A 5000-nucleotide genomic window follows, 5' to 3' on the forward strand; every position below is an offset into this window, starting at 1 on the left:
TGGTTAGTACTTGGATGGGAGACCACCTGGGAATACCAGGTGCTGTAAGCTTTTCCCCTCTTGCTTCCATTACCATGGTCTTGTTATACATTACTAGTTTGTTATCTGAAACCCAACATAGATGAAGTTGCATAAGTAGTCTTGATGAGAGCTCTGCAATGGCTTACGGTCACACTACTCTGAGAACGCCCGATCTCGTCTGATCTCGGAAGCTAAGCAGGGTTTGGCCTGGTTAGTACTTGGATGGGAGACACCCTGGGAATACCAGGTGCTGTAAGCTTTTCCCCTCTTGCTTCCATTACCATGGTCTTGTTATACATTACTAGTTTGTTATCTGAAACCCAACATAGATGAAGTTGCATAAGTAGTCTTGATGAGAGCTCTGCAATGGCTTACGGTCACACTACCCTGAGAACGCCCGATCTCGTCTGATCTCGGAAGCTAAGCAGGGTTTGGCCTGGTTAGTACTTGGATGGGAGACACCCTGGGAATACCAGGTGCTGTAAGCTTTTCCCCTCTTGCTTCCATTACCATGGTCTTGTTATACATTACTAGTTTGTTATCTGAAACCCAACATAGATGAAGTTGCATAAGTAGTCTTGATGAGAGCTCTGCAATGGCTTACGGTCACACTACCCTGAGAACGCCCGATCTCGTCTGATCTCGGAAGCTAAGCAGGGTTTGGCCTGGTTAGTACTTGGATGGGAGACCACCTGGGAATACCAGGTGCTGTAAGCTTTTCCCCTCTTGCTTCCATTACCATGGTCTTGTTATACATTACTAGTTTGTTATCTGAAACCCAACATAGATGAAGTTGCATAAGTAGTCTTGATGAGAGCTCTGCGATGGCTTACGGTCACACTACCCTGAGAACGCCCGATCTCGTCTGATCTCGGAAGCTAAGCAGGGTTTGGCCTGGTTAGTACTTGGATGGGAGACCACCTGGGAATACCAGGTGCTGTAAGCTTTTCCCCTCTTGCTTCCATTACCATGGTCTTGTTATACATTACTAGTTTGTTATCTGAAACCCAACATAGATGAAGTTGCATAAGTAGTCTTGATGAGAGCTCTGCAATGGCTTACGGTCACACTACCCTGAGAACGCCCGATCTCGTCTGATTTCGGAAGCTAAGCAGGGTTTGGCCTGGTTAGTACTTGGATGGGAGACCACCTGGGAATACCAGGTGCTGTAAGCTTTTCCCCTCTTGCTTCCATTACCATGGTCTTGTTATACATTACTAGTTTGTTATCTGAAACCCAACATAGATGAAGTTGCATAAGTAGTCTTGATGAGAGGTCTGCAATGGCTTACGGTCACACTACCCTGAGAACGCCCGATCTCGTCTGATCTCGGAAGCTAAGCAGGGTTTGGCCTGGTTAGTACTTGGATGGGAGACCACCTGGGAATACCAGGTGCTGTAAGCTTTTCCCCTCTTGCTTCCATTACCATGGTCTTGTTATACATTACTAGTTTGTTATCTGAAACCCAACATAGATGAAGTTGCATAAGTAGTCTTGATGAGAGCTCTGCAACGGCTTACGGTCACACTACCCTGAGAACGCCCGATCTCGTCTGATCTCGGAAGCTAAGCAGGGTTTGGCCTGGTTAGTACTTGGATGGGAGACCACCTGGGAATACCAGGTGCTGTAAGCTTTTCCCCTCTTGCTTCCATTACCATGGTCTTGTTATACATTACTAGTTTGTTATCTGAAACCCAACATAGATGAAGTTGCATAAGTAGTCTTGATGAGAGCTCTGCGATGGCTTACGGTCACACTACCCTGAGAACGCCCGATCTCGTCTGATCTCGGAAGCTAAGCAGGGTTTGGCCTGGTTAGTACTTGGATGGGAGACCACCTGGGAATACCAGGTGCTGTAAGCTTTTCCCCTCTTGCTTCCATTACCATGGTCTTGTTATACATTACTAGTTTGTTATCTGAAACCCAACATAGATGAAGTTGCATAAGTAGTCTTGATGAGAGCTCTGCAATGGCTCACGGTCGCACTACCCTGAGAACGCCCGATCTCGTCTGATCTCGGAAGCTAAGCAGGGTTTGGCCTGGTTAGTACTTGGATGGGAGACCACCTGGGAATACCAGGTGCTGTAAGCTTTTCCCCTCTTGCTTCCATTACCATGTTCTTGTTATACATTACTAGTTTGTTATCTGAAACCCAACATAGATGAAGTTGCATAAGTAGTCTTGATGAGAGCTCTGCAATGGCTTACGGTCACACTACCCTGAGAACGCCCGATCTCGTCTGATCTCGGAAGCTAAGCAGGGTTTGGCCTGGTTAGTACTTGGATGGGAGACCACCTGGGAATACCAGGTGCTGTAAGCTTTTCCCCTCTTGCTTCCATTACCATGGTCTTGTTATACATTACTAGTTTGTTATCTGAAACCCAACATAGATGAAGTTGCATAAGTAGTCTTGATGAGAGCTCTGCAATGGCTTACGGTCACACTACCCTGAGAACGCCCAATCTCGTCTGATCTCGGAAGCTAAGCAGGGTTTGGCCTGGTTAGTACTTGGATGGGAGACCACCTGGGAATACCAGGTGCTGTAAGCTTTTCCCCTCTTGCTTCCATTACCATGGTCTTGTTATACAATAATAGTTTGTTATCTGAAACCCAACATAGATGAAGTTGCATAAGTAGTCTTGATGAGAGCTCTGCAATGGCTTACGGTCACACTACCCTGAGAACGCCCGATCTCGTCTGATCTCGGAAGCTAAGCAGGGTTTGGCCTGGTTAGTACTTGGATGGGAGACCACCTGGGAATACCAGGTGCTGTAAGCTTTTCCCCTCTTGCTTCCATTACCATGGTCTTGTTATACATTACTAGTTTGTTATCTGAAACCCAACATAGATGAAGTTGCATAAGTAGTCTTGATGAGAGCTCTGCAATGGCTTACGGTCACACTACCCTGAGAACGCCCGATCTCGTCTGATCTCGGAAGCTAAGCAGGGTTTGGCCTGATTAGTACTTGGATGGGAGACCACCTGGGAATACCAGGTGCTGTAAGCTTTTCCCCTCTTGCTTCCATTACCATGGTCTTGTTATACATTACTAGTTTGTTATCTGAAACCCAACATAGATGAAGTTGCATAAGTAGTCTTGATGAGAGCTCTGCAATGGCTTACGGTCACACTACCCTGAGAACGCCCGATCTCGTCTGATCTCGGAAGCTAAGCAGGGTTTGGCCTGGTTAGTACTTGGATGGGAGACCACCTGGGAATACCAGGTGCTGTAAGCTTTTCCCCTCTTGCTTCCATTACCATGGTCTTGTTATACATTACTAGTTTGTTATCTGAAACCCAACATAGATGAAGTTGCATAAGTAGTCTTGATGAGAGCTCTGCAATGGCTCACGGTCACACTACCCTGAGAACGCCCGATCTCGTCTGATCTCGGAAGCTAAGCAGGGTTTGGCCTGGTTAGTACTTGGATGGGAGACCACCTGGGAATACCAGGTGCTGTAAGCTTTTCCCCTCTTGCTTCCATTACCATGGTCTTGTTATACATTACTAGTTTGTTATCTGAAACCCAACATAGATGAAGTTGCATAAGTAGTCTTGATGAGAGCTCTGCAATGGCTTACGGTCACACTACCCTGAGAACGCCCGATCTCGTCTGATCTCGGAAGCTAAGCAGGGTTTGGCCTGGTTAGTACTTGGATGGGAGACCACCTGGGAATACCAGGTGCTGTAAGCTTTTCCCCTCTTGCTTCCATTACCATGGTCTTGTTATACATTACTAGTTTGTTATCTGAAACCCAACATAGATGAAGTTGCATAAGTAGTCTTTATGAGAGCTCTGCAATGGCTTACGGTCACACTACCCTGAGAACGCCCGATCTCGTCTGATCTCGGAAGCTAAGCAGGGTTTGGCCTGGTTAGTACTTGGATGGGAGACCACCTGGGAATACCAGGTGCTGTAAGCTTTTCCCCTCTTGCTTCCATTACCATGGTCTTGTTATACATTACTAGTTTGTTATCTGAAACCCAACATAGATGAAGTTGCATAAGTAGTCTTGATGAGAGCTCTGCAATGGCTTACGGTCACACTACCCTGAGAACGCCCGATCTCGTCTGATCTCGGAAGCTAAGCAGGGTTTGGCCTGGTTAGTACTTGGATGGGAAACCACCTGGGAATACCGGGTGCTGTAAGCTTTTCCCCTCTTGCTTCCATTACCATGGTCTTGTTATACATTACTAGTTTGTTATCTGAAACCCAACATAGATGAAGTTGCATAAGTAGTCTTGATGAGAGCTCTGCAATGGCTTACGGTCACACTACCCTGAGAACGCCCGATCTCGTCTGATCTCGGAAGCTAAGCAGGGTTTGGCCTGGTTAGTACTTGGATGGGAGACCACCTGGGAATACCAGGTGCTGTAAGCTTTTCCCCTCTTGCTTCCATTACCATGGTCTTGTTATACATTACTAGTTTGTTATCTGAAACCCAACATAGATGAAGTTGCATAAGTAGTCTTGATGAGAGCTCTGCAATGGCTTACGGGCACACTACCCTGAGAACGCCCGATCTCGTCTGATCTCGGAAGCTAAGCAGGGTTTGGCCTGGTTAGTACTTGGATGGGAGACCACCTGGGAATACCAGGTGCTGTAAGCTTTTCCCCTCTTGCTTCCATTACCATGGTCTTGTTATACATTACTAGTTTGTTATCTGAAACCCAACATAGATGAAGTTGCATAAGTAGTCTTGATGAGAGCTCTGCAATGGCTTACGGTCACACTACCCTGAGAACGCCCGATCTCGTCTGATCTCGGAAGCTAAGCAGGGTTTGGCCTGGTTAGTACTTGGATGGGAGACCACCTGGGAATACCAGGTGCTGTAAGCTTTTCCCCTCTTGCTTCCATTACCATGGTCTTGTTATACATTACTAGTTTGTTATCTGAAACCCAACATAGATGAAGTTGCATAAGTAGTCTTGATGAGAGCTCTGCAATGGCTTACGGTCACACTACCCTGAGAACGCCC

The 5000-nt window shown here is 46.7% G+C and overlaps 23 non-coding genes across 23 annotated transcripts in view; all 23 read left to right on the plus strand.

Moving 5' to 3' along the window:
• The window catches only part of LOC125797341 (5S ribosomal RNA), a 119-nt gene extending 68 nt beyond the window's left edge, over positions 1 to 51 (plus strand). Inside the window, exon 1 of the ribosomal RNA XR_007436186.1 lies at positions 1 to 51. This exon is cut by the window's left edge and continues 68 nt beyond it. This is a non-coding gene — a ribosomal RNA (5S ribosomal RNA).
• Positions 52 to 161: 110 nt separating this feature from the next.
• Positions 162 to 280, plus strand: LOC125796890 (5S ribosomal RNA). Its single transcript, XR_007435796.1, has one exon. It is a non-coding gene; the product is annotated as a 5S ribosomal RNA (ribosomal RNA).
• A 110-nt stretch (positions 281 to 390) lies between these two features.
• LOC125796849 (5S ribosomal RNA) lies at positions 391 to 509 on the plus strand. The gene has a single exon (XR_007435755.1). It is a non-coding gene; the product is annotated as a 5S ribosomal RNA (ribosomal RNA).
• Positions 510 to 619: 110 nt separating this feature from the next.
• Positions 620 to 738, plus strand: LOC125797352 (5S ribosomal RNA). Its single transcript, XR_007436197.1, has one exon. It is a non-coding gene; the product is annotated as a 5S ribosomal RNA (ribosomal RNA).
• A 110-nt stretch (positions 739 to 848) lies between these two features.
• On the plus strand, positions 849 to 967 carry LOC125797364 (5S ribosomal RNA). Its single transcript, XR_007436209.1, has one exon. It is a non-coding gene; the product is annotated as a 5S ribosomal RNA (ribosomal RNA).
• A 110-nt stretch (positions 968 to 1077) lies between these two features.
• On the plus strand, positions 1078 to 1196 carry LOC125797407 (5S ribosomal RNA). Its single transcript, XR_007436252.1, has one exon. It is a non-coding gene; the product is annotated as a 5S ribosomal RNA (ribosomal RNA).
• Positions 1197 to 1306: 110 nt separating this feature from the next.
• LOC125797375 (5S ribosomal RNA) lies at positions 1307 to 1425 on the plus strand. The gene has a single exon (XR_007436220.1). It is a non-coding gene; the product is annotated as a 5S ribosomal RNA (ribosomal RNA).
• Positions 1426 to 1535: 110 nt separating this feature from the next.
• Positions 1536 to 1654, plus strand: LOC125797386 (5S ribosomal RNA). Its single transcript, XR_007436231.1, has one exon. It is a non-coding gene; the product is annotated as a 5S ribosomal RNA (ribosomal RNA).
• A 110-nt stretch (positions 1655 to 1764) lies between these two features.
• LOC125797397 (5S ribosomal RNA) lies at positions 1765 to 1883 on the plus strand. The gene has a single exon (XR_007436242.1). It is a non-coding gene; the product is annotated as a 5S ribosomal RNA (ribosomal RNA).
• Positions 1884 to 1993: 110 nt separating this feature from the next.
• LOC125797520 (5S ribosomal RNA) lies at positions 1994 to 2112 on the plus strand. The gene has a single exon (XR_007436365.1). It is a non-coding gene; the product is annotated as a 5S ribosomal RNA (ribosomal RNA).
• Positions 2113 to 2222: 110 nt separating this feature from the next.
• LOC125797408 (5S ribosomal RNA) lies at positions 2223 to 2341 on the plus strand. The gene has a single exon (XR_007436253.1). It is a non-coding gene; the product is annotated as a 5S ribosomal RNA (ribosomal RNA).
• A 110-nt stretch (positions 2342 to 2451) lies between these two features.
• On the plus strand, positions 2452 to 2570 carry LOC125797471 (5S ribosomal RNA). The gene has a single exon (XR_007436316.1). It is a non-coding gene; the product is annotated as a 5S ribosomal RNA (ribosomal RNA).
• Positions 2571 to 2680: 110 nt separating this feature from the next.
• LOC125797419 (5S ribosomal RNA) lies at positions 2681 to 2799 on the plus strand. Its single transcript, XR_007436264.1, has one exon. It is a non-coding gene; the product is annotated as a 5S ribosomal RNA (ribosomal RNA).
• Positions 2800 to 2909: 110 nt separating this feature from the next.
• Positions 2910 to 3028, plus strand: LOC125797278 (5S ribosomal RNA). Its single transcript, XR_007436123.1, has one exon. It is a non-coding gene; the product is annotated as a 5S ribosomal RNA (ribosomal RNA).
• A 110-nt stretch (positions 3029 to 3138) lies between these two features.
• On the plus strand, positions 3139 to 3257 carry LOC125797430 (5S ribosomal RNA). The gene has a single exon (XR_007436275.1). It is a non-coding gene; the product is annotated as a 5S ribosomal RNA (ribosomal RNA).
• A 110-nt stretch (positions 3258 to 3367) lies between these two features.
• Positions 3368 to 3486, plus strand: LOC125797411 (5S ribosomal RNA). Its single transcript, XR_007436256.1, has one exon. It is a non-coding gene; the product is annotated as a 5S ribosomal RNA (ribosomal RNA).
• A 110-nt stretch (positions 3487 to 3596) lies between these two features.
• On the plus strand, positions 3597 to 3715 carry LOC125797441 (5S ribosomal RNA). Its single transcript, XR_007436286.1, has one exon. It is a non-coding gene; the product is annotated as a 5S ribosomal RNA (ribosomal RNA).
• A 110-nt stretch (positions 3716 to 3825) lies between these two features.
• Positions 3826 to 3944, plus strand: LOC125797452 (5S ribosomal RNA). The gene has a single exon (XR_007436297.1). It is a non-coding gene; the product is annotated as a 5S ribosomal RNA (ribosomal RNA).
• Positions 3945 to 4054: 110 nt separating this feature from the next.
• Positions 4055 to 4173, plus strand: LOC125797368 (5S ribosomal RNA). Its single transcript, XR_007436213.1, has one exon. It is a non-coding gene; the product is annotated as a 5S ribosomal RNA (ribosomal RNA).
• A 110-nt stretch (positions 4174 to 4283) lies between these two features.
• On the plus strand, positions 4284 to 4402 carry LOC125797463 (5S ribosomal RNA). The gene has a single exon (XR_007436308.1). It is a non-coding gene; the product is annotated as a 5S ribosomal RNA (ribosomal RNA).
• A 110-nt stretch (positions 4403 to 4512) lies between these two features.
• LOC125797377 (5S ribosomal RNA) lies at positions 4513 to 4631 on the plus strand. The gene has a single exon (XR_007436222.1). It is a non-coding gene; the product is annotated as a 5S ribosomal RNA (ribosomal RNA).
• A 110-nt stretch (positions 4632 to 4741) lies between these two features.
• On the plus strand, positions 4742 to 4860 carry LOC125797475 (5S ribosomal RNA). The gene has a single exon (XR_007436320.1). It is a non-coding gene; the product is annotated as a 5S ribosomal RNA (ribosomal RNA).
• Positions 4861 to 4970: 110 nt separating this feature from the next.
• Positions 4971 to 5000, plus strand: part of LOC125797486 (5S ribosomal RNA) — a 119-nt gene continuing 89 nt past the window's right edge. Inside the window, exon 1 of the ribosomal RNA XR_007436331.1 lies at positions 4971 to 5000. This exon is cut by the window's right edge and continues 89 nt beyond it. This is a non-coding gene — a ribosomal RNA (5S ribosomal RNA).

The sequence above is a fragment of the Astyanax mexicanus genome, unplaced genomic scaffold, assembly GCF_023375975.1.
Source record: "Astyanax mexicanus isolate ESR-SI-001 unplaced genomic scaffold, AstMex3_surface scaffold_47, whole genome shotgun sequence".
NCBI lineage: Eukaryota > Metazoa > Chordata > Actinopteri > Characiformes > Acestrorhamphidae > Astyanax > Astyanax mexicanus.